Source organism: Ambystoma mexicanum, chromosome 5p (assembly GCF_040938575.1).
Source record: "Ambystoma mexicanum isolate Mex_15411 chromosome 5p, UKY_AmexF1_1, whole genome shotgun sequence".
NCBI lineage: Eukaryota > Metazoa > Chordata > Amphibia > Caudata > Ambystomatidae > Ambystoma > Ambystoma mexicanum.
Window position 1 is genome coordinate 484,529,470 of NC_090930.1, and position 26,695 is coordinate 484,556,164.

General features: G+C 52.0%; 1 protein-coding gene across 2 annotated transcripts in view; it reads right to left on the reverse strand.

Annotated features, from left to right (window-relative positions):
- The window catches only part of LOC138481032 (fibronectin type-III domain-containing protein 3a-like), a 2,755,868-nt gene that overhangs the window by 1,051,628 nt on the left and 1,677,545 nt on the right, over positions 1–26,695 (reverse strand). The window lies entirely within an intron of this gene.

A 26,695-nucleotide genomic window follows, 5' to 3' on the forward strand; every position in this document is an offset into this window, starting at 1 on the left:
GGGGAGGAAATCCAGGAGCGGAGCCATTTTATACCAAAGCTCCCAGTCGTATCTAGCGACAATCGCAAAGACGTTGGACGTCTTCACCATTGTTAACGCCGAGTAGATCAGCTTCCTACCCATGGAATCCCCCCTCATTGTCTAGGGGGGACACATGAAGACTAAGAATTTGATGACTTCTTCCTGGCGGCTGCCGAAACCATTGACTCTGGTACCCCGTACTTTTTCTCAAGCCGGTCTTTCTTCGCTGGAGCTGAAGCAGGGTTCTTCAGCAACACCAGCCCCTCATCCGAGCCCTTCCTCTTCGCCTCCTGGCATTGGTACAAGAAGCCCTCCATCTCCTCCGGGTTGAGCTGGAAAAGCTCCGACACCCGGGCCACCATGGAATGAAAGGATCCCACCTCCTCAGGTGGAGAGGCTCTCGGCGATGCAGGGCCTCCGAGCCCATCCTCATCACCTATTTCTGTCGTCGCCATGTCTGTCCCCCGTAGAGGGTTGAGGGAGGGCAGCAACAGTTGGAATGGGGGCATAGGGCGATGTCTCTTCTACGCCAGTGGCTGTCCTGGTGCCAATGGGGTCACTGGTGGTGCCGCTGGAGCGGGTGGAGTTGTCGGCAATCGCCTCTGAATTTCTGACACCAGCGTGTGGAGCGTCGAGAGCAAATCCTGCCACAAATCCCTAGGAGGTACCTCGCAAACAGGGTCACTGGGCCCAGCGCCCCCGTCAACGGTTTCTACGTCATTATCGCTGCTGCCCTCGGTGGGCATCTCTTCGACGTTTCCCTTGTCGTCGTCACCACTGTGGATCGTATGGACGGAAAGGATCTGCTCCTCGTCGGTGTTTCCCGCAGCTTCCCTGGGGTAGCCGACTTCCTGTTGGATGAAGAGCTAGAGCGGTGGTTCGAGATTGAGGCAGATGAAGATGACGAATGCGCCCTGACCATCACAAGACCCGCCGGAATGGCATTCCCAATGGAAGCAGACTTGTGGGGGTTGGCCTTGTGTTGGGCCCCCATCGGTGGAGCGCCTTCAAAGGACTTAGAAGCCTGCTCAGGTTTGCTGGATCCGGAAGAGACATGCCCCAGAGAATCACTCGTGGTGGAGGCCCTGGACTGGAGCCACGTAGCCAACCGGACGTGCCGATACTTCATAGTGCGCTTGGTGAAGCCACAGCAAATCTCACAATCTTCTTCTTTATACGTCGGGTGTAGACAATACAGGCATTGGGAATGCTTGTCATCCGAATAAACATTCTGCAAACCGCAGCTGGTGCACAGCTAGAAGAGGGAAGCTCTGTCCTTCTCTGACATGATCCAGCATGGTGTAGGCCTGAAGACTTCTGGAAGCTTCCAAGAAGAACACTCAACAATTTCTGCCCTTTAGGAGCGATGAAAGCTGCAGAAAAACAGGTCCCTGTTAATCGGGTGGGTGACCGATGGAGCACACATGCTCAATTGACCGTAAAAAGAATTTTCCTATCACAAAAAGCAAAAAACGCAGAAAAGGTCAAAGAGCAAAAGTTGAGGACTCCCAACACAAACGTGCAGTAGAAACCTGAAGATGGCTGCCTGAGGAGGGGCTTAGGTAGATGGCAGGCATTGGTTGGGGACAGTATGACCCAGAGCTCATTGATTGGTTTAGAGGAGAAAGACAGTTTAGAAATTAAACAGTTTTTTATTTTACTGAGGATTCCCAGCCTGACGACAGAGAATATTCATGAGCATGTGAATCCATGCCAAACCCCATGCTGGAGAATCTGAAGGACCTGTTTCCCCATGACAAAATGAGAGAAAAGTCAGGGCAGGTTCAAAAACAAAAAGTATGGGCGTCCATAAATACAGATGGGAAAGTTGCCTAAAGAGAAATCTTTCCTAACACCTGCCAGTAATCGTCGTTCTGTTTGTAATCTGCTTTGACATGCTTTGCATGGCCCGAGTCATCTAGCGGTTGCTGCAGGGTATTCAATTATTTGTCTTCGAAATTCGGAAAAAGGGCATCAACAGTGCACTCTTGTAATACGTTTCCCTACTGTTACATTTTCAACACGTAGTTTAGTTTAGTTTCTTTATTTATACCGCACGCTGGATCCTGGGGCAACTGGGCGCCGGAGACTTAGATGAGGTTACAACATAGTATATACATACAGTAAAAATAACAGTAAGTGCGATTGACCAGGTTACATGATGGTCGACAGTAGAAGAGTACATTTAAGAGGAGAATCAGATGGCGGTGGAGTTCTTGTTGGCGAGCCAAGCTTTAGTTTTGGCTCTGAAAGTCCAAAAGGAAGGCTCTGCTCTGAGGTTCAGTGGTGTGGCGTTCCAAGCTTTGGCGGCAAGGACCGGGAAGCTGGAGCCAGTGAGCATCTTGTCTGATGCTGGAGATGTGAGCGTGTCGTGGGATGCTCATGGCAGCTCTAAGGGCGTTGTTCTGAAGCACCTGAAGTTTGTTCAAATTGCGTTCTGAGGTGCAGAGAAAGAGTGTTACAGTAGTTCATTTTAGAGAGCACTAGCACTCTGGCTAGGGTGATAAAGCTGGATGGAGAAAGGAAGGGTTTGCAGGCGATGAGCTTATTTGTATAAGCCGTGGATGAGGCTGTGGCGTTCACCTGTCTTTTGAGTGAGAGCGTGGAGTCTAAGTAGACCCCGAGAGTTTTAATTTCTTTAGCCACAGAGATTTCGTTACCGTCTATGTTGATGGACGTGTAACGGGGGTCCAGTTTGTTTAGCCGTGGTTGAGAGCCGACAAGAAGGAGCTCTGTTTTCTCGGCGTTTAGGCACAAGCTAATGATCTTAGTGGAGTCCTCCTCATAGCACCCTGAAAGGGAGATGAGAACCTGGGTGTCATCAGCGTACTTTGTGTAGGGAACGCCCAGGCTGTCGAACAATAGCTTGGTGAAGATATTGTATAAGGTCGGCGAGACACACAAACCATTGGATCCAGGCAGTCGCCTGGCTAGAGAAGGCAGCTGAGGTTGTCAGATGTTCCGTGAGGATCTGATGGTCGACAAGGTCAAAGGCTGCTGAGAGATCCAGCAGCAGGAGGATGGCTAGCTTGCCCTTGTCCTTAGCCTCGTCCATCTGGATTTGTAGGTCCAGGAGTGCTGTCTCTGTTCCATGCCTTGGTCTGAAACCGGATTGTCTGAGGCCCAGGAGGTTGTTCTCTTCCAGATGCTTCTGGATTTGCAGGTAGGCCACTCTGTCCAGAAACTTTAGGATGTAGGGAATGGTGGTAATAGGCCTGTAGTTAGTGGGGTTGTTGGGGTCAAGTTTTTTTTATTTTTTTTTTTTTTTTTAGAAGAGGCATGACCCATGAGCTCGATTTGAAGGATGCGTTGATAAGGGCGTTTTATGAAAGGGGCCAGATTGTTGACACCTTCCTGGATATTAGTGGCTGGGCATGCGTCTCCTTGGCATCTGGAAGGCTTGAGGCCTTTGATGATGCTTGCCAGTTCTTCGGTAGATACCGAAGAGAAGCAGAAGGGGGGGGGCAAGTGGGTGCTTCGGGGGTGGACGGTGGCAGAGTGTTAGCTTTTTTGGCCAGACTGAGCCTTATCTGTTCGATTTTGTTTTGAAGCATGGCAATTTTGTCTGTCAGGGCTTTTTGGATCCTCTCACACCAGTCTGCATCTTTCACTCCGGTTTCTGAGGGCGCTGAATGCGACTCAAGTACTCTGAGGATGGTGAAGAGCTCCTTAGTTTTAGATTTGGCGCTGTCAATTCTATTGTCGTAGGTCTCATGGATGTTTTCTCCAGGTGGCTTCTGCAGCTCGTTTAGTATTCCGAAGGATTCTTAGCTCCGGTGTGAACCATTTGTTGAAGTGGGCTGCTGCTTTAGCGAGTTTTATGGGGGCGATGGCATCTACTGCTGATTCAAGAGTTGTATTGTAGAGGTCAGCAAGTTTCTCTGCATCAAGGTTGGCATAGTTTGCAGGGTTGAGGATGTTGTGGATAAGAGGGCGAAGGTTCTGCAAGGTGATGTTGCGATTGTTCCTAGAGAATGTTTGCGGGACGGTGGCTGGGGGGGTGGTAGGTGGTGATTTCCCTTGGATGGAGAAGGAAATGGCGTGATGGTCTGACCATGCAGTAGGCTCATTGTTAAGGATGGCTGTGGAACAGTTGAGATCCGCTAACCAGCCAGGGTTCTGCCTTTGATGTGCGTTGGGGCTGTAATTCTGTGCTTGAATCCTAGTTGGGAGATTGTATTTTCTAGGGAGAGTGCATTGGCATCATGAGGATCGCCGAGGCAAAGGTTAAGGTCTCCTAGTAGGATGATTTGAGATCCTGTTTTGGTGTTAGTGGTCAGGTGGTCGGATATCTCTTCCTCGAATGATGAGATGAGGCCTGGGGGTCTGTATATGAGGTGTAGAAGTACGGTTTGTGTGGCAGAGAGTTGAAGTTTGGCCGACAACAGTTCTGTGGAGCAAACGCTGAAAGGTGGGGTTATTCTGAGGCCCAGGGAGGTTTTAGTAATACAGGCTACTCACCTCCTTTACCTGTCTCCCTGTCATTCCTGAGTATTGAGTAACCATCTGGGATGGCCAGGGAAAGAGCTGGGCCAGCAGCCTGGTGCAACTAAGTTTCAGCGATAGCCAAGAAGTGGAGGTTGTTGGCGGAGATGCGGTCTGCGATGTCTAGCGCATGGGCGACTAGAGAGCGGACATTGATGAGAGCACCTGTGATCAGGTGGTGTTCGGTGATGCCAGAGGGGGCTGTTTGGGCGATGTCCCGGGTGCTGGCTAGAACTTGGTTATGCATGGGATGGTTGTGCATGGGATGGGGTGTTTTTTGGAGAGTGACTTTGGGGGTAGGAACCGAGAGCCGAGTCTCCAGTTTCTGTCTCCAGTTTCTGCTCCACCCAGGGCGTGGGTGGAGCAGCAAATCGGCAGATCCATTCTAGGGGGCTGAGGGCGTAATTTGGCTGGTCAGTTTGTTTAGATTTGGTGTACTCCATAGTCTCCGAGGTATGTGTGGAGTGTTGAAGTGTTGAGGTGGAGCAGGGCGAGAGTTGCCGTCAGGGTGAGAGTGGTGAAATAGAAGTATGCCATGAACAGGCAGTTTTGAGTCTAGGGATGTTGTCAGGCGCAGTTGACTTGCGATGGTCTGGGTTTGGGAGAGAGCAGGGTGGTTCGTGATGGATGGGTCAATACAAATTAGGCCAAGTGGCCTGCAAGAAGGCTGGGTTGCTGGATCGAGAGTAAGCACAGTGCCGAGTTGCAGGAAGAACGTAGACTATTTCAGAACAGGCACTGTAGGCACCATCAAGGCTAGTTCAGGGATAGGCACAGGTATAGGCAAAGTAGGAGATGTATTAATGGACTTGACTAATCGGCAGGTTTGCCAGGCAGTAGGTGTGTGGGCGCTAAAGTGATCAAATAAAGCAGACGAAGAGAGGAGCGCTACAGACAATGTTGTGACAGCTAATAAACTTGCATAGCGGTCAGTAGCAAGGCAGGCAAATAGATGAGGGAGGCATTAGACAATGGGCATCCTTCACGCATCAGCATCCTAAGATTGTTATTTTTCTGACCTGAGCTTGCATGAAGTCTACAATGGATTAAGGATGTGCTTAAGTGTCATAGAAATAAGGAAAATATATTCCTCCTTTTCTATATGCATTATAGATAAAACAAAGGTTTTCCTTACACATTGAGTGTACCTATTTGATTTCAGATGCTGTTTGTTGTACTTTCAACCCCGTAGAGGGGTGTTGGGAGAGCACATTTGAATTAGAGCAGATACAGGCAACAGTAAGAAGATTACTTGTAGGTAGTTGGTCTTCTTAGGCGTGTGCTTCGAATCACATGCTTTGCAAGCTCTACCCGAAAAATTATTTTTAGGACATGAAAAGGTGGTGGCCCTCTCCCTCCCACCAAAAGTGGAACGGTGGGCACCCCTTGTCGCAATCCCTGGGGGAAGACATCTGACCCCAGGGTGGAGTAAATGAGGTGACCCCCCATTCAATGAGTGGGGGAGAGGGCCACCAGGAAAGTGTAGGCATGCCCCTCAAACGATGGGGCCTGCAGGTTAGGGCCCCCTGGGGCAGATGGGTGCCCATCTGCCCCTAGGGAATCGAGGCAAAGAAAAAAAAAGAAAAAAATATTATGGCTGGTGTTGGGGGGAGTGCCCCCTCCACTAGACCACCAGGGAATTTATTTTATGGAAAGGGGTTGTCCCCCCAACACAAAATGGACTTGGGGGTCATGTCTTGCAGCCCTCCCTGGGGGCCGTTATCTGCTCCTAGGAAGGGGCATCTAACTCCAGGGAGAGCTGCATGAGATCCCCCCCCTCTTATCCACCCCAGGGAGGGCTGAATGAGATGCCCCCCCTGCATTTGGTGTGGTGGGGGAAGAGGGTCACCCCCCTTTAAATTAGGAAATTACCTGGCAGTTTAGGGTGACCCTCAGCCCCTCCTAAAGTGCAGTCTACCATTTTCATGTTTTTTCTTTGTGTACCAAACTTGTTTTGTCGCAGAACAGCACATTGGTGTGCCAATCTACCCCCAGGGGGCCCAACCCTTACTGCCCCACCCACTGGGGGGCCTGTCCCACATTTTTTGGTGGCCCTTTCCTCTCCCACCCTAAATGGACTGGGGGAGGGGGGCACCTCACACAGCTGTACGTAGGAGGCCCAGGGAGGCCTGCATGAGGTGCCCCCCACCCATTTGGGGTGGGGGGAGAGGGCCACCACAAAATTTCGGACAGGCCCCCCCCCATGGGTGGGACAGTAGGTTTTGGGCACCCTGGGGGCAGAATGATACACTATTGTGCCCATCTGTGCTACGGGGAGTTGGGTAAACAAGGGAAAACATTTAAAATGGTAGACAGTGTTTTAGGGGGGCTGTGGGGCACCCCAAACTGCCAGGGAATTTTCTAATGGGAAGGGGTGGTGGCCCCCTCCCCCACCCACAATGGAGTGGGAGCCATGACATGCGGCCCTCCCTGGGGGCAGAAATCTGCTCCGAAAAAGGGACACCTGACCACAGGGAGGAGTGCATGACAGCCCCCCTCCTTATCTGCCCCCAGGGAGGGCTACATTTGATGGCCCGACCCTCCATTTGGGGTTGTGGAGAGGTGCACCCCCCTTTACATTACAAAATTCCCTGGCGGTTTAGGGTGCCCCTTAGCCCCCCCCACCTAAAGTGCAGCCTGCCATTTTCAATTTTTGTCTTTGTTTATCAAACTTGCCTTGGCGCAGATGGGCACATTAGTGTGCCAATCTGGGCCCAGGGTGCCCAAAACCTACTGCCCAATGCAATTGGGGGGGGGAGCAGTATGGGTGGTTTGGTATTTGGCTGGGCTGACACAGAAAACATTTTTTCCCCTTTACAGGTCTTGAGCAGGTCAAGCTTCTCCCTTGTTATGTACGTATGGAATTTTAGTTATTTCAACACTGTATAGTACGTGGAGGGCAGATTGCTACTGGAGTGGGTGGGAACTGGGCCTGTGCTCTGGGGAGGTATTGTGGTGCCCAGGGACACACTTCCCGGGGTAGTGCACCAATTGCCCCCCAGTCCAGCTGAAGTGTGCTGTTCCCCTGGGAGGGCAGTTTGCCACTTAGCCATCTGTACAAGGTTTTTTTGTGCTGGGGGTTGCTATACGCCCATTGGTCTTATTCCCATTTCCTATCAGTGTGTAGTCCAGCCTTCCGTGGTGGTAGATGACTGGGATGTGTCATGTATCTGGTGGAAGGAAGTGAAAAGTTTGCAGATAGCTGCCAGACAGTTTGGATGTGTTATTGGTAGGCAAAGTGCTGAATGTAATTCTTTTTTTTTTTTATAAAACCTTTATTTTTGGTATTTAAGACAAAGAAGTAAAACAAAATCATAACATAAACAAACATGGAAGTAACATGTGCTTCTTCCCGTCTCCATTTCCCGCTTTCCATCACCTCTCGGTCACACCCTAGCTTGAGTTAATAGCAGTTCTCGGTTATTTGCATTGTTGGTGATGGGGCCTGTGTCTGTAGTCTCCTGTGGGGGTGCTGGAGTTGTATCTCGAGGGGAGTCTCTGTTTTTGGTAGATAGTAAGTAGGCAATTTAAGGCCCCCAGATGTCGGGGGGTCTTGCGTGTAGAGGTAGTAGCTTTATGAAGTTTGTTTCAGTGTCTTGACTGTACGTTACGTCTTTCATCCACTGTTGTATGGTCTGGGTGGGACCTTTTCCCCAAGAAATTGCGATTCTTCTGCGAGCCAGTAGCAGTAGCAGCCCTGCCAGTTTGCGAGTCACAGGGGGAAAGTGTTTGGTGTATCCCAGTAACATGATCTTGGGATCGGGTTCGATAGGCGTGTCCGTTATTGCGGCTATCTTTTCCAGTACTGATGTCCAAAAAAGTTGTATTGTTGGACAGGCCAATGCGAGGTGTAGGAAGTCAGCCTGTGGTGCATTACAACGGCTGCATTGTGGGGGGGGGTTGAGGGGTGGTAATGGTGAATTCTGGTAGGAGTGTGATATGTCTGGTGTATGCATTTCAGGTGTATTAGTTTATATCTTGTATTTAGTGATATCTTTTGTGTTTGTGCTAGGACATAATCCCATTCTTCATCTGGGATTGTGATCCGAAGAGCCCTCTCCCACCTCGCCTTAGGTGCTGTCGGGTTTGGGGCTGTGTCCGTTAGTAGAGATTTGTATAACATCGAGACCAGTTTGCCCTCTCCTTGTGATTGGTGACCCCATGGAGTAACTGCCATGTCTCTGGTTTTCGCGGGAAAGCTGGAAGAAGCGTTTGTAGGGCGCCTCTGAGGCGGAAATATAGGAACTTATCTAGTGCGGTGGAGGCTCCCCGGGCTTTGGCTTGTTGGGGGTTAAGGAAGTGCCCCTCGATAAAGAGGTCCTCCATATTTTTAATTTTTAGTTTGTCAACCCAATCCAGATACACTCTCTCGGCGGTTAGTGGGACACCAGGTATGAATTTTACAGGCAGTAAGGGGGAGAACCTGGTCTGTATCTTGTATTTTAGCGCTATTTTTTTCCATATTGCTATGGTGGAGAGAAAAGGATTCAGGGTTTGGTGCGGGGTGTGTGTCAGGCCTAAAATGGCTGCCCTGAGTAGATTGGGAGATGCTAGGGCTCGCTCCAGTTGGACATGGGGGCGGATGAATAGTGTGGCGTACCAATGTCCCAGGAACTGGGCTTGTGCAGCCCAGTAGTATCGTTCTACGTCGGGGAGGGCCATTCCGCCTTTGTTTACTGGTTGGATCAGTGAGTTATAGGCTATTCTGGCAGGCTTGCCTGCCCAGAGGAGTTCCAGGATCATGCTTCTCAGGTGTTGAAGCTGTTTTTGGGGTACTAGAAGGTGGGAGGTTTACAAATAAATACAGGAGTTTGGGGAGTATTACCATTTTTACCAATGATACGCGACCCCACAGGGTAAGTGGAAGTGATTTCCATCTTTCTACTTTCTCTTGTAGTGATTGGATTACCTTCCCATAGTTGTCGTGGAATAGTGTTTGGTGTACACGGGCTAGTTGGATGCCTAGGTACCACACGTTGGAATGTTCCCATTTGAACCCACAGTCATCTTGGAATTTTAGGGTCTCCCGAGTGAGTGGGAATATGATGGACTTACTGTGATTGATCTTCAGCCCAGAGAAGTTGCCAAATTTTATTATGTCACGAATTACTAGGTTTAGGTTGGATGTCGAGTCTTGTATGTAAAGGGCGATGTCATCTGCTTATAGGGATATTATTAATTTATGGGGACCGAAGGACAGGCCTCTTTGTATATGTTTAGCTCGGATGTCTGAGGCGAGGGGTTCCATCACTAGTGCAAAGAGTAGGGCGGAAATGGGACACCCTTGCCTTGTTCCTGTCTGGAGATCGATTGCTGTCGATCTGGTTTTTCCTAATATAATGTGGGAACGGGGATGGTCGTACAGTAGGGCTATTAATTGAAGGAATCTCTTGCCGAGGCCCATCCTCTGAAGGATTTCAAAGAGAAAAGGCCATTCAATGGAGTCGAACGCCTTTTCAGCGTCTAATAGGACTGCTACTGCTTGCTGGGAGGGGTCTAGTGCTTCCATGACCCCAAACATGCGTCTTATGCCGAATGTGGTGTTACGGCCAGGTACAAATCCGGCTTGGTCTGCCAGCACCAGCACGGGCATCAAGGGGATGAGTCTAGAGGCCAGGATCTTAGCTAGTATTTTATTATCTAGGTTGATGAGCAAAATTGGCTTATACGAGCCGCATTCTTCCGGGGGTTTATTGGCTTTGTGTAGCAATATCATATTTGTCGGGGACAACAAACCGACCTGTATTGCCTCTCCGTATACTTGCTGTAACAATGGGGCAAGGATGGGTGCAAACTTTTTGTAAAATTCACCTATCAGTCCGTCGGGGCCTGGGACTTTGGTGCCGGGTAGATCTTTGATGGCCTGGTGGATTTCGTCTGTCGAGATTGGCGTGTTGAGGGGTTCCCTTAATGCGGTGTCTACCCAGTATAATTCTATGTCTTCTAGGTAGCGAGACAGTGTTTCCTGGGTGGCAGGAAATTTGGTGCTATATAGGTTTTGGTAAAAAATGCGAAAGGTCTCTATTTCTTTATCAGTGTGTACTGGGGTGCCCTGATGGTTCCGGATCTGTTCGACCTGTGTAGGTTTGCGGTCCGCTGCTATCAGCCTCGCGAGCAGTGCTCCTGGTTTTTGGCCCTCACCATATTGGCGGATACAATGATCATGTGATAGGAATTTCAATTCTCTGTCTGTGGCTGTTCTGAATTTGTCAAGCTCTGTCTCTTCAGCGATGCCAGTACCTGTGGTCCTGGGGAGATTGATTGTAGTTCTAGTTCTTTTAGACGTGTCTCGCTTTGTGATAGTTCTCGTCGAATGAGCTTCAGGATGCCTTTCTCTTTGGCTAAGCATACTCCTCTGACGTAGCATTTCAAGGATTCCCACAGGGTCCCGGCTGAAGATACTGAGCCCTGGTTGATTTCAAGGAACGTCATGATTTCTGTGCGTAGTTCATCTGCGAATACCTGATCCTGCAGGGACCCTGGTTTGAGCCTCCAGTGTCTCTTCCCTTCTGATGGGTCTGGTGGGGTGTATTCGGCCATGACCGCTGAGTGGTCCGACATGGATCTAGGCTGTATTTGGCAGTTCGCCATTTGGGCTTGGCTGTGAGCGGACACCAGGATGTAGTCTAGGCGGGAGCTGGTTTGGTGGACCCAAGAGTGAAATGAGTAGTCTCGGGACTCTCCATGTTGGCGTCTCCAGATGTCGACGAGACTAAATGCTTTGCAGATTTCTAGGACCTGGAGAGCGGCTTTGGGGGTGACCGTGGTGGTCGGGTGTGATTTGTCCTTTTGTGGGTCGAGGGTGGTGTTCAAGTCTCCCGCCCAGATAATTGTTGCGGACCTTCTTTCTTCCAGGTGTGTCAGGACCCAGTCAAAATTATTATGTCCGTAGGTGTTTGGTCCGTAGGAGTTTATGAGAATAACTTCTGTGTTTTCCACGGTTCCGTGGATCAGTAGTGATCTCCCTTCGTCGTCGCCTTTAACTGAGTGCAGTTTGAATTTCAGGGTTTTATTAGGATTGCCACTCCCCTGGCGTATGTGGAGTATGACGCAAAGTATCTGTGGCAGCCCCAGTCTCTGGCCCATCTGTTCCCGGGAGGAGGTGGGTTTCTTGGATCAGGGCGATGTCCACTCTGTGTCTCCGGAGGTACTGTGTCATCTTGCTTATTTTGGTCGGGTTATTGCCCCCTTTAATGTTCCAAGTGGTTAGCTTGAATGTTGTGGATAGTTGAATTTTGAGCAGGTTGTTGGCCCGAATGGCGGACTGTCTTGTCGTGCGGTGCGCTGGTTACGCCGTTTCTGGGCACATGTATTTTCGGATGAAGGCTGGCTTTGGTGTTTCCGCTGGGTGTCACCAGGTGGCGGTGGGTGGAGTGTGGACATCTTGCAAGCACGCTTCCGTAACATAAAACTGTTTCCCTCCCAAACATGGGCAACCCCCAACTTGCCCATTGACTTTTCCCTCCCTGAAATCCCCAACATAACTTTGCAGTGCTTGGGGCGTAGGGAACTTCCAAGGTCCAGCACACCTTTAGCTTAACTGTGGATTTTGGGGATCAGGGGGGGGGGTGGTGTCAGATTAAGTGGCAACGAGCAGCTTGTGATAAGGCTGTAATGGGGGTCATGGCGGGTCCCCGTTTATTCGTTCTCTCCTTTGTGGCCGTGGGTTGTTGCTGTTTTGGTGGCATCCTATCCTATCGAGAAATAGATTTGCCTCCTCGGGATTGTTGAAGAATTGTGACTTGCCATTGTGTTGGATTCGCAGTTTGGCGGGGTAGAGCATGGAATACATTAGTTTGTTGTCCTGAAGCCGGTGCTTCACACCGGTGAAAGTTCTGCGCAGCGCTTGGACAGATGGGGAGAAGTCGGGGAAGAATTGGATTTTGTCCCTGTCATATTGTAGGTTTCCTTTCTCCCTTGCTAGGTGGAGGATTGGATCTCGATCTTGGTAATTCAGTAGTTTCGCTATGATCGGGCGGGTGGGTGCCCCGGGGATAGGTCGGCGTAGGTACCCTGTGGGCACGTTCCACCACGAATATGTTGGAAAGTGCGGGTCCTCCGAATAATTCTTTGCACAGGTTTTCAACGAAGACCTCCATTTTTCCCGTGTTTTGCTGCTCTCTCACTCCAAGAATCCTAATGTTGTTGCGGTGAGATCTTCCTTCGAGGTCTTCGTTTTTGGCCATGACCGCTTTCATCTGTGCTTCTAGTGTTGTTACCTTGGTGGCTATGGAGGATGTGTTGTCCTCCACGTCGGAGATACGTTGTTCAGCGGAGTCGAGCCTGTCTCCATGTTTATCTAGCCGGTGTTGTGGTTGATCAACCTTGGTGGACAGGGAGTCGAGTTTGCTGTCTATGCTACCGATCCCCGCCTTTAATTCGAGGAGGATTTCTTTAATGTCTGTACTGTGAGTGGGTTCGGCGTCTCGGGGTACAGTTTCTTCGGGGTGCTCATGTCTCTCGCTTGTTTTGGGGGTCTTAACTATGGCACCCGCTTCGAATGTCAACTTCCGTTGGGCTTTGTCTGTTTTTCCCATCGTGAAGGCTGTGTCCCCAAAAATGATCAGGGATGCCTTCGTTCTTGCTGCTTTCTCGTGGGGGGTGTTTGGTAGTCTTTTGTAGCAGGTTTTTTGTTCCCGCGGTTTGCCCGGGTGTTATATCAGATGTGGGTGCCTCGTGCGGCCTCCAAGCTTCGGCCGGCTCGCTTTGTTTCTTAGGTATTGCGAGGTCGAGGGAGGGGGGGGGGGCCCGCTCCCGCCCCGTATATCGTCCAGGGTGTTGTGTGCCTCGTGAGTTGCCCGGGGTTGTGAGGTTGCCGGATTTCGGGCTTATTTAGGCATGAGGTGGGGTTCCGCCGGTCGAGTTGGGATTGTCCTGAGCTCTGAGTAGTCTTCAGGGCCTGCTTTTCCCCCCGGTTCGGCGTGTGCCGAGTGGCTCGGGGCCTTGCGGAGTGATAGTGTGGACGTTAGGCTTTTTTCCATGCATGCACCCCCCCGGCCTGCGGAGTTACTGCGAGTGCCCCTTCGCTTTAGTGGTCCCCTGGTACGGTCCTCTCACCTCTGGGGGGCTGGATGGCCCCCGGACTTGCTGGACTCCAGAAAGGGCGGGCTGCTCCCCGGGAGCCCCGGCCTGCACTGTTAGCACTGGCGCTGGCGGTTGGGCCTGTGGGTTGGCTGGAGCTCACCGGCTCCGATTCCTAGGAGCGATCCACGCGAGCCGTTGCTCCGTGGCTCTCAGGGGCAGTCGCGTGTCTCGGATCTTCTCTCGCGGACCCGTTTCCTCGTAGCAGAAGGTCACGGCCCGATCGCCCGCGGCGCTGTGCCTTGGATACCGTTGTGGGCTATGGGCCGGGGCTGGCCGGGGCCCTCCTCCGCTCTGAGTCCGCACCCGGCAGGCGGTGGTGGGTGGTATTTCTCGTTGACGGGGAGGTGGGGGGGGGTGTTCCGTCGCTGGAGGGGGTTTGATGGCCCCCGGATCCGCTGATATTTCCAGGATTAATGGGTGTGCTGTCGGAGCTCACACCAGTGCGGCCATCTTGGTCGCGCTCTAGCGCCCTCTCCCTGAATGTAATTCTTAGTTTCCTTTGCAGTTGGGGCTATTGGAAAGCTTTCTCTGACTTATGGAAGTACTACATATATTACTTTTGTTGGGAGCCATGGTAATGTGGGGGTGCATGGTTACTGTGGTGGGAGGAACTGTAGCTGTAGTGTCGGTGGTATGGGTGGGAATGGGTACTGGGGAGGTTCTGGGGGCAGTGATGGGTGTGCCTTGCATTGAGGAAGGTGGCTGCTTTGCAGAAGAAAAGGTTTGGTCAACAGAAGTAGCAGCAATTTCTCAAAAATGTTTACGGTAGTAATGAAAATGGTCATTTTTTCTGAGCATGCAATGCACACTTGGTACAGAGCTCATTCCTTTTATAGCAACGGTCACCATTCCTGTGGTCCAATTCCAGCAGTGGTCCCAGTGAGCCCCGCCAGGGTCCCCATCCTTTTGCAGGGGAAAAGCTGTAACGCAGTGCAGCTAGAGGGCCAGGACAGTCGGGGGGGGGGGGGATGTCATTGGCCTTGAGCGCCCATCTCCCAGGTGGGTATTTTGTCCCCCAAGTTCAGCAGTGGGTGCAGGCTGCCCCGGCAGGGTCCCCATCCCTTCCTGGAGGGGAAAGCTGTAGCGATTGCCAAACAGAGATGTAAGATGGTTGTGGTTGATGTGTGTGACCTTGGCCGCCTCTCTGCCTTGGTAGGTAGTCGAGTGCCCCCAAATTCGCCAGTCGTCCTGGAGCTGTGGCCAAAGCTCTCACAATGAAACAGTCCAAAGTTGCATTCTGTCAGGGTACCTATATTCAGAGAGCATACAAAGCACACTTGCTGTGGAGTTCATATCCTCTGTCAGACTAGTCACCCTGCCAAAGTATAACAGTGTAACATGTGCAAGTCACCCTACCACTGTGCAGTGCAATCGGTGGCCCACAGGAGCAGAAAGCTTCACTGATTACAATTGCGCCAGCACAACTGTGTTATTGGAACAAGGTGACATATTGTGTTCTTCACCTCTTTCACCCGCAAAGCATGTGCCAATTACGTATCGACCTACTGTTATCTCACATGAAAGGTGCATGTCTGATTGGGTTAAGTGTGTGTCTGGGATTGTTACAAGAGCCATGTGTTGAAGCAATCGTTGTGCTAATTGGTAAACTGTATGTCTGGCCATATTCATGGGGGTTTTCCCGTTTCCATTTCCTAGTGAGGATGAGGGTTGTGTGGATTATCGGCCACTCTTTCATCCAAAGGGCAGCACAACTTTTCCGAGGGCCAACCACAACTGGGTCTCGAAGGGATGGCCCTGCAGTGCATTGGTGTGGGGTCGGGAGGATGCACCTTTAACAGCTCAGAGGAGCCATCAGCGATGCCCAGGCAAAAGGAGATGTCCCCCCCTGACCTTATAGTGGTGCACCTGGGAGGAAATGATTTGGCGTCTGTGGGACGGAAGGGGGTACACAGGAGCAGCTCATGGAGGAACTGGAATGAATTGCACAGAGGTTTCCAAACACTGTGGTGGCCTGGTCCCAGATGATTCTCAGGAGGGATTGGAGAACTCCAGGGAATGCAAGGGCCATCAACTCCTCAGTGAGGAAACTCAATGGGGAGCTCGCCAGACTGACAAAGGCCAAGGACAGAAGTCAGACTATTCACCATTACTTCATCAAAAGATGAAGTGATGTTTCACAGATGTGGTGCACCTTTCAAATACAGGCATGTACTGTTCATTGATGACATTTTGCAATTTGCCCAGACACTATTTCCAGGGATGGGGGGTGGAGGCCCAATAACTGATGGACTTACTGGATTGTGTGAAATGCTAACAGAAATGTTAGTAAGTATGTTGACAGTGAGACTCCCACTTCCTAGCAATTGTTTGTGTTCATGGCATGTCAATGTATTCAGTATGTCGGTGCTGCTGATTTCTTTGCTACCCATCACCACTTGCATCAGCCTAATTCCACTTGCTTGTCCTTGCATTAATTTCATCCTTGTGACCTTACCCCTTCCAACACAGAACCCTATGTGAATGAGCAGGTGTTTTTTGTCAAAAGTGTGCCAGCAATTGCCTGGAAGGGCTTGCCAGAAGGGCTTGCCACGTACTTTTCTCATCTTCCCTGTCTGCGTCTTGATTGCCTCTGGCTTTTACACTCACCCAATCACTAATACATCGTATGGTTGCTTCTCACCTCCATTTCCCATCCACCAGCATCCCATGGAGAAGGGCATGGTGCAACGCACGTTGGTTGTTTCTGAATGGTTAGTGTGGCTGCAATCCTCATCCCCACACTTGTATTTGTGTAATGTATAGCGGAAGAGGACATCATCCTTAGCTTTTTTGTTGTCTTTGTTTTAGGTGCAGGTGTGTTGTAGCTGTCTACCCACTTGTAGATTAGCAGTCAGCTGGTCCTTAGCATTTCATGTGAGTGTTTGCAAAATAGCACTCCGTTTCTTGTAGCGTGCAGAGAGTATGTCATATTGCAGAGGACTGCTACAGTTTATGAGCAAAGTCTGGAACTTTTGGCATACTTGTGTGGTGTAGGTTTGTGGCACTGAATACCACTTACTCTGCTACGTTCCATACTTTGAGAAGCACACATACTTATTGCTTCAGTCTTCACCTGGTCTTTGGGTAGTGAAGGGTTCCCTAGCGAAAGTATGCATGGCTTCTCGTCGATCAATGTCTGGTGCGGAGGCTTTAGCTACAGTGATGCAGTCTGACTCAGAGCAAGGCACAGAGGTGGATATGCAATCTGAAACAGATAGAGCTTCTGAGTGTCAGCGGGAAAGTGATTGGGGAAGTGAGTTGTCCATCGATGAAAGTTCCTCCTGAAGAAAGAGTGCATCCACCTTTTTGCACACTTTCCACACGCAGGGGACCTGTAAGGGGGAGGGGGCGCGTAGGATGTCCACGCAATGTGCCAGTTCCTGACATGGCTGAAGAGTCGCAGTGGGTGCCTCCAGCAATGGCTCAGCTTGTTGTGCCCCCTTTCACTGTTATATCAGGGTGCACAGTGAATACAGATGGGTTTCAGCCTATTGATTTTTTTTCAACGTTTTTGTTGATGATGGGTTCATTGCAGATGTGAAACAGCAAACCAATTTATACGCTGCAAAGTTTTTGAAGTCAAGGGGTCCCACTCTGAAACCCCAGTCCAGAGCACAAGCATGGGTTCCCACAACCGATGTTGAGATGAGAAAATATTGGGGTCTCATTCTGCTCATGGGAATATCGCAGAAGCCGTCTGTCTCAATGTACTGTCTACTTTAGGCCGACTTTATAGCCCGTTTTTTCCAGCTACAATGAGTAGAAACTGCACTGCGCTATATGTTGCATTTCAATGACAACTCGGCAGCATTACCCAGAACTGACCCAAACTTTGATAGGCTCTTCAAACTCCTGCCATTTCTGGAGCACTTCACTCACCGATTTGCAGAGGTGTATGTGCCTAGCCAGAAAATATCCATCGATGAATCATTGGTGTTGTACAAAGGGCGGCCACTGTTCAGGCAATAAATTCCTAGCAAGAAAGCACAATACGGGATCAAAATGTACATGTTGTGTGAAAGTACCACTGGGTATGTCTGCAGCATGAGAGTCTACACTGGTAAAGACTCTACCCTAAACCCTCCGGGTCGCCCAGCCCATTTAGGGGCAAGTGAGAAGATAGTTTGGGATCTTCTCACACCATGGCTCCACAAAGGGTCACCATTTGTATGGAACAAGTTACTTACCTGTAACTGTTGTTCTCCAGCATGGGTCTGGCATGGATTCACATGCTCATGAATATTCCCCGTCGTCAGGCCGGGAATCCTCGGTATAGAAAAAAAATCAGTATCAGTTTCGTTTCTGATCTGTCTTTCTTAGTAGTAACCAATCACTGGTCTCTGGGTCATACTGCCCCCAGCCAATGACTGCCCTCTCCCTAAGCCCCGCCTCCGGCAGCCATCCTCAGATTTGGTAGCACGTAAAGTGGCAGTATGACCAAGTGAAGAGCCGCAGAGGGGTAGGCGGGAGGGTTCGCATGTGAATCCATGCCAGACCCATGCTGGAGAACAACAGTTACAGGTAAGTACTTGTTCCTTCTCCAGCATGGGGTCTGGCATGGATTCACATGCTCATGTATATAAGAATACATAGCAGTACACACATGCACAACCACGGGAGGTGGAAACAGGCTCAACATTAAGCAATACAACAACTCAACATTAAGCAACTCTTACCTCCTCACCAGACTCACCTTCGGCGAACAGGTTGCGCAGCACTGCTTGGCCGACCCTGGACTCCTCCCTGGAGTCCCGATCGACGCAGTAGAATCTTGTGAAGGTGTGCGTCGACCTCCACGTCGCAGCCCTGCAGATGTCCAGCAGGGGCACACCAGACAGGAACGCCGTGGTAACAGCGATCGCTCTGGTCGAATGGGCTCTCGGACGGCCGGGCAGCTGTTGGTTTGCCAACCGGTGACAGTGCATGATGCAGCCGGAGAGCTATCTGGAAATTGAAGTCTTCGAGAGAGCCTTCCCTTGATTCACAGTCCCAAAGTTCACAAACAGCTGTGACGTCTTCTGAAAACTCTTCGTGCGGCGGTCGACGTAGAACTTCAGCGCTCTAGCTACATCCAGTGAGTGCAAAGTCCTCTCGGCCGGAGACGAAGGCGAGGGGAAGAAAACTGGCAACACCAAGGGCTCGTTGAGGTGGAAGTCCGACGGCACATTGGGCATAAAGGATGGGTGTGTCCTCAGCACCACCCTGTGTCATGAAAAGTCAAGTAGGGAGGCTTTCAAGATAGGGCCTGGATCTCTCCGTCTCGTCGTGCGGAGGTGATGGCCACGAGGAAAGCGGTCTTCCATGACAGGAACTTCAAAGGCGCCGAATGCATAGGCTCGAATGGGGCCCCCATGAGCTTGGTCAGCACCACATTAAGCTCCCAGGCCGGGGCAGGAGCCTTCACCGGCGGGAATGATCGGAATAGTCCCTTCATGAATTCTTTCACCAGGCGATGAGACCACAAGGACGCCCGTCACATCGTCTTGGTATATCGGGAGATTGCAGCCAGATGTATTTTGATGGAGGCGTGAGCCAGCCCAGCTTTGGCCAGCGACAGTAGGTACGGCAGTACTTGAGGGGCCGTAATCCACAGAGGGTTAATCTTCTGTGCACGGCACCAGACAGAGAACCTCTTCCATTTATGTCCGTAGCACTTGAGAGTTGAGGACGCCCTGGCCTTTGCAAGAACCTCTCTGCAGTCGGCCGGGATGTCGTACCCTCCAAACTCTAGTGCTGCAGGAGACAGGCCTGCAAGTTCAGCGACTCCGGGTTGTGGTGAAGAATGGCGCCTCCTTCTCTGGAGAGAAGGTCTGCATCCGTCGGCAGCTTCACTGGTGGGGACGTTGACAAGTCCAGAAGGTCCGGGAACCAGATCTGTCTCGGCCACTCCGGTGCGACGAGGATCATCCTGCACCGGGACCTCTTGAGCTGGTTGATGACCCGGAGCAGCAATGGCAGCGCAGGGAACGCATAAAGAAATATGCCGTCCCAGGGGAATGAGAAAGCATCGCCCATGCTCCTCGGCTGGGGGAACCTGCTGGCGAACCTCCGGCACTTGGAATTCGTCGCCGTCGCGAAGAGATCGATGTGGGGTTCGCCCCATCGTCGGAAGAGTCGATCCACTTGATCCTGGCGTAGTTCCCACTCGTGGCACGAGTGCAGCTCCCTGCTGAGTGAGTCGGCGATCGTGTTTTTTATTCCTGCCAGATGAAGAGGCACCAGAAATATCCCTTGGGCGACGGCCCAATGCCAGAGATCCTGGGCTTCCTTGGATAGGGCCGGGGACCTGGTTCTTCCCTGCTTCCGGATGTAGAACATCGTGGTGGTGTTGTCGGTGAAGATCCTCACCACCTTGCCCTTGAAGGACGGAAAAAAGGACCTGAGGGCCCAGAACACCGCGCGGAGCTCCAAGATGTTGATGTGGAGAGACTTCTCCTCCGGGAGCCAAAGGCCTCTCGCGTGAAGATCTCTGGAGTGTGCGCCCCAACCTTCCAGGGAGGCATCCGTAGTCACCGTCACCTGGTGAGCTGGGGTCTGAAAGTCTGTGCCCACCGACAGATGGGAGCGGGTACCCCACCACCAGATCGCCTGACGGAACGTCTCGTTGAGAGGGATCCTGTCCTCGAAGCTGCCCGTCGACTGGATCCAGCGGGCGTCGAGGAACTCCTGTAAGGGTCGCATCCGAAGCCTGCAAAGGCGCACCAGATAAATGCAGGAGGACATCATCCCGAGGAGGGATTTCATAGATCTTACCCTGGCCATGTCCGTGGCCAGAAGATGTTGCACCTTGCCCAGAATGGTCCTGGTCCTTTCCTCCGACGGCGAGGCCAGCCGCGCCACTGTGTTGAGCTTGGCTCCTAGAAACAGGGCGACTTGCGACGGAACCAGGTGGGATTTTGGAAAGTTGATGGAGAACCCCAGGTCCGTGAGCAGCTGGACAGTCTTCGCAGTGTGTTCCACAGCGAGCTCCCTTGTCCTTGCCCGGATGAGCCAGTCGTCCAGGTAGGGGTAGATGTGGATCCCCTGTAGGCGCAGCTGCGCCGCACCGGTGCGAGGCACTTGGTGAACACCCTGGGTGCCGACTTCAATCCGAACGGGAGGGCCGACCTTGGACCACGAACCTGAGGAACTTTCAGTGTGTTTTTAGAATGGGAATGTGGAAGTACGCATCCTCCAAATCCAACGACGACAGGAAATCGCCCTCCTCCAGCTGTCCCAGCACAAGCTGGGGGGTGACCATACGGAACTTCTGTGCCTTGATGTACTTCTTCAGTCGTTGTAGGTCCAGGATGGGGTGCCATCCTCCTGTCTTCTTTTTTACGAGGAAGTACCTTGAGTAAACTCCGGAGCCCCGAAGCCTCTTTGGGACGAGCTCGATGGCACCCTTCTTGAGCATCGCCCTTACTTCCAACAGTAGTTGAGGGACGTGATTTTACTTCCTGGCCACGGGTGGAACACGAGGGCACTTCTTCTGAAACTCGAGGGCGTGCCCTTGGGCCACGGTGTCCAGCACCCAATGGTCGGTGGAGATGGACTCCCACACGCTGACGAACCTCGCCAGCCGGCCTCCCACCGGGGTGCTTCGGCGGGGGCCCGACCCCACGGTCGGTTCAATCTTGTTTGGAGGCCGCCTTGACTCCTTGAACTCCCTGTCGACGACGAGCACCACCTGACTTGCCGCGTCCCCTGTAGGCTTCCTGGGACGAAGATCTTGCCCCTTGGCGGTACGTGGAGGAGCCACTGCCGGATCCCTTGGAGGCACCCTGTCTGCCTCCGGAGCTCCGAAAGGACGGCCGTCGTTGTTGGAGCACTCCCAGTGCCCGGGCAGTCTCTGTGTCTGTCTTGATGGCCTGAAGGGACTCATCAACCGCCTTCCCAAATAGGTTGTTCCCGTCGAAGTGCATGTCCAAAACCTTGGTTTGTACATCCTGGTGGAAATCCGTGGCCTTGAGCCATCCTCGTGGTCTCAAGCAAACGCCGTTGGCCCAACTAACGGAAACCGGTGTCGGCGATGTCCATTGCCACTGTGATGGCGTGGTCCGAAGCAATCTCCCCCTCCTGTAGGATTTCAAGGGCCTCAGCCCTTTTGGCGTCCGGAAGGAAGTCTAACAGAGGGGCGATTTTGAACCACAACACCCTGTCGTAGCGGGCTACGATAGCCAGGGCATTGGCCGCCTTGATAGTCGTCGGTGCGCATGAGATGATCCGTCGTCCCATCGTGTCCAACTTCCTGCCCTCGCCGTCCGGCGGGGAAGTTGATGTCGAGGCCGATGCCCCCCCAGCTTTCTTCTTTGCCGCCGCTGAGACGACCGAATCCGGGGTAGGTTGTGCCCGAAGGCACAAGGGGGCAGCGTCGGGGACCCGGTACTTCTTCTCGTACCGGTCCCTCTTTGCCGGCGCCGTGGCAGGGTTCTTGAGGAGGGCGAGCCCCTCATCCCAGAAGTCATCAAGAAGCGGTACGGCGAGGACCGTCTTCCTTTTAGCCTTGCGCCGTTGGTAAAGTAACCCTTCTTTCATCCTTTCTTCTGGGCAGAGCTGAAAAAGCTTGGATGCCCTGGAAATCATGGCATGAAAGGATCCAATCCCGTCGGGCGGGGACGCCCGAGCAGGGGGCAACGGGGGACACGTCCCATCGTCGCCTCCGTCGTCGTCATCTGTACCCGTCGTAGCTGTGTCCGTGCCTGTATCATCCCCGTGGGTAGTAGACCGGGGGGAAGGCAGAGCAGGCAGCAGAGGTGGGAGAGGTGGCGTAGGATGCGTCCTCCTCCTCTTATGCGGCGGACTCTCCGAAGGTCCTGGCTCCGGTTCCCCCGTCGGGTCTGGCTCAGGTACCTCCGTCGGGGGAAGGGGCAACCTTGTCCTTATCTCCGAGCATAAGGACTGAATCGCTGACAAAATGGCCGCCGAGGTGTCCTGCGGCGCCGGAAAAGACGGGCGCGAGAGCTCTTGAGGAGCCTTGTCGGCGACACAGTCACTCTTGTCGTCACCCTCATCGGGATCCCTCCCGATGGGCTGGGCCTCTTCCACGACTTCGATGAGCTCTTCTTCAGAGGTCGTGTCCGTATCCACGATGGCCACCAGCCCCTCCCCCACCTTTTCCAACGAGGACTTCGTGAGGGTCTTCTCAATGGGCCTGAAAGACGACTCCCTCCGCGGTAGCAGGGAGACTCTGGGTCCTGAGGGCGCCTCCACTGGTGTAGCCTCCACAGGCTGAGCCAGCGCTGCGGCGACATCCTCAATTGAGGTCTTAGCAGGGTGAATTAAGGCCATCGCCACCTTCTGGACGCCTGGGGCCTTCACCTTGGGGGGGAGGGTCCGAACCTCGCTCCCCCTCTGCCGGAATCTTCGAGATCGACCAGGGCCTCTCCAGAAGCTTTGCCGGGTTCTCGGACTTCCTCTTACCCGAGCCAGAGCATTGGCTCGTGGTTGATGGCACCGGGGAGGATGCGCCCTGCCTGGCAGCCAAGGAGCCCGACCGTTCGGAGCTCCCGGTGCCCGCGGACTCGCGGTGCTTAGCCTTTTGTTGGGCCCCCGTCGCCGGGGCGCCCTCACAGGACTTAGAAGACCGCTCGGACTTCTTTTTCTTCTTCTCGCCTGACGGGCTCTTCCCTTCAAGCCAGTTGGCGAGACGTAGGTGGCGATCCTTCATGGTCCGCTCCGACATGTTCCCACAAAACGCACAGTCCTTCTCTGTGTGCGTCTTGTCCTCATGGAGACAGTAGAGGCATAACGAATGCTCGTCCTCCTTCAAAACATTCTGAAGCTGGCATCCAGGGCAGGTCCTGAACAGCTTCCGGGCGTCGAGCTTCCTTTCTCGTGGGCCATGTCCGGGGTAGGCCTCGGAACTTCTGGAATCCTCCAAAAGCGTAACTCGACGAAATCTTCAACCTTGAGGGGCGTAGAAAACTCTGAAACGGATCCCCTTTGATCGGATGTAGAAACGGTGGAGCTTGAGGCTCTATTTAACCGAAAAATTAGAAAAATCTCCTGAAAAAGCGCGAAAACGCAGCAAAAGCTCGAGAGCTAAAGCATGAGGACTCCCAACACTTGAACATGCGGTAAAAATCTGAGGATGGCTGCCGGAGGCGGGGCTTAGGGAGAGGGCAGTCATTGGCTGGGGGCAGTATGACCCAGAGACCAGTGATTGGTTACTACTAAGAAAGACAGATCAGAAACGAAACGGATACTGATTTTTTTCTATACCGAGGATTCCCGGCCTGACGATGGGGAATATTCATAAGCATGTGAATCCATGCCAGACCCCATGCTGGAGAAGTGGACAATTTATACACAGGAATTCCACTGTTCAAGGAATTGTTCAATGTGGGCACACTGGCATACTGTATAATCCGCAGTAACCGCAAAGGCTTCCCCAGACAACTTGTGTGTAAGAAGTTGGCCAAGGGAGAATGTATGGCATTGCGGCGGCAGGAACGGTTGGCAGTGAAATTCTGTGACAAAGGGGATGTGTCCATGCTAAGTACTATTCATGATGAAAGTACTTCAGCAGTCACTCCGCGCGGGCAGACTCGGCAAGTGTGGAAGCCCAACTACATTCTGGACTACAAGTACATGGGTGGAGTAGATAAAAACGACCAGGTGCTTGAGTCATACCGTGCTGAACACAAGTCACGCTTCTGGTACAAAAAGATGGCCACCCGCATTGTGCATATGGCAACGTACAATGCTTATATGGTGTACCGTGCTGCTACTCCACAAAACAACCTCTCCTTTATGAACTTTGAAACAACAATTGTTCAATCTCTGACTATGATCCATGTACAAATTCCCTCCTTTCCAGAGGTAGAAGATGTAGCCAGATTGCAAGAGTAACACTTTGGTGATTATGTTCCTCCCACAGCCACGAAGACACAACCTTAGAGAAAATGTAAGGTGTGTACAAAACAAGGAAAGAGGAAGGATACTCGGGTGTACGGTCCCCAATGCCCTTCCCAGCCAGCCCTCTCCTTTCATACAAAGGAAAAATATTGGTAGATCGACTGATAAATGCCCATCATTCCTTGAAACGGACCCTTAGTCTCTGAATTTGTTCATGTCTTATAAAGGAATGGCACTCCTGCTCCCTGCACTGGAGGTGTACCTTCAATGAAAATGCAACAGGATGTCAATTCAATTCACTTGATTTAGCGTGCCTTCACAAGCATTGCTAGTCCTGCTTCCTCCACTTGAGGCATGCCTTGGAAAGGAACACCACAGCCATAGCTTTCCCTTGAGGCCTGTAAAGACTGGAGGGGGTGTCTGTACTCCTGCTCTCTATATGGCAGAGGCGAGCACAGAGGACCCCAGCCAAGATTCTCTATACGGTAGCACAGGTCGAGCAATCAAGGCCTAGCTTCTCCGGAGGTGATGCTGCTGGTTCTTAAGCACAATGTAGTCCCCAAGCACCCACAAAGGAATGTCCACACACTGTATTAGTTAAAACACAGTCTTTATATAATTATGGTTCAAAGTTATATACACAATCACAATAACTCACGTTGTACTCAGTTAATCTACAATGGCAAATATATACAGTTCCAAGTGGTACCACAATTATTATCAGATTTCATTAAAGTGCATCAACTGTACTCTGGTCAAATGTCACACAAATCAATTAATAAAGGTAACCAACAATAGACATAGGAGGAAAGCAGTTAATTAGAACAATTGGCAGAATACTGGCCCCTACCACTAGACACAGTTCTGTGTGGAGATCCCCCCACCTGGGCAACCTGTAAAATAAAGATATACTACAAGCCCAGTCCATATATTGGTCAATGAGTCTTATTCCCTTCTAAAAAGTTACTACCACCCAATGTACCTGGAATAGCAGAGTTCCTCGAGGAGGCATTGAGGTATCCTTCTTGAGTGACTCCCTTTAAAGCAGGCGCCACGGATCCTCGATGGGCCTCGAAGAAAGTGTACTCTGCATCGAGAATCCTTGATGGAAGTTCGGCGGCATCGAGGCAGCAGCTTCGGTCCTGGCGGTGCTCGTCGACAGCGACTTGAAGACGTCCTGCAAGGATGAGGCATGCGGGGCACCTCGATGTCGATAGTTCAGGACCGCAAACAGTTTGTGAAGAACCTTGGCCCAGCAAGGGCGTAGAGCCGTCCGGCGTCTCTACGGTCTTTGGGTGGCGGGAAACCCACCGGCGGATGCTCCTCGGCGCGTCGACGGCCTGGCCTTCTCCGGCGGGATAAGGCAGTGCGGACAAGCGCGTCCGGGAATCAAATGTCTTAATGGAGCGTTGCAGCTCCAGTCGTCGATGGCACGGCATCAAGCGGTCCCCGCTCCTGGGCAACACTGCTTCAACGGGCCTCCGGCAGTTATAGCAAACCTGCAAACCCTGGTCGACGACGGTGGATGGAATGTCCAGTGCTTATCTTCGTTCTCCTCGGCGGTCCCCGTCACCGGTCGGCAGCCTGTCGAGGGTCTGACTTCCAGGGAGCTTTGGCGAAGGTTGGTGGTACTCGATGGTCCCTCGGAGCTCAGGAAGAGGGCGCCTAACCAGGTCCTCTCTTGGATCAGTCTCGACGTCACGGCGGCTTTCAGATTGCGGTGAAGGTAACAGCAGTCAACCTTCTTCTTCGGGCTTGGCTTCGAGATCAACCATCAGTTTCGACTTCAACTTCTGAACGAATTCTAGCAGTGAGAGGCCCCTCGATATACTGTTGATCTCCCATTCATTCTGCTGGGTCACACTCTGGCAACCAATCACTCAGAAGAGTTTTCAGCAGTCAGTCAGCCAATCAGGCAACAGTGCATTCAGGCTATTCTCCTCCCTCTCAGACAGTCACAACAAGGAATGTGTATTGGGACAAGTACCCAGCCATTCAACACTACACACTGCATTCATACCAGTTTCGGGCAAGGCTGTCTCAGTCATTGTGTTTCATACCAGAAACCAGACATCCATAACAAGAAGTGCATATTGGTCACACACTCCATTCACCCAGGTCCCAACCACAGGGTGGTACCCACAACATACAGTCACTGGGAAGGCTCCAAACAGTCTGGGCTGGACATCACTACAATACCATATATGGAACTTCCACCCAACAGCCAGTCAGGGGGTAGGGACAGAGTCAGGGCTTCCAAGGTCTT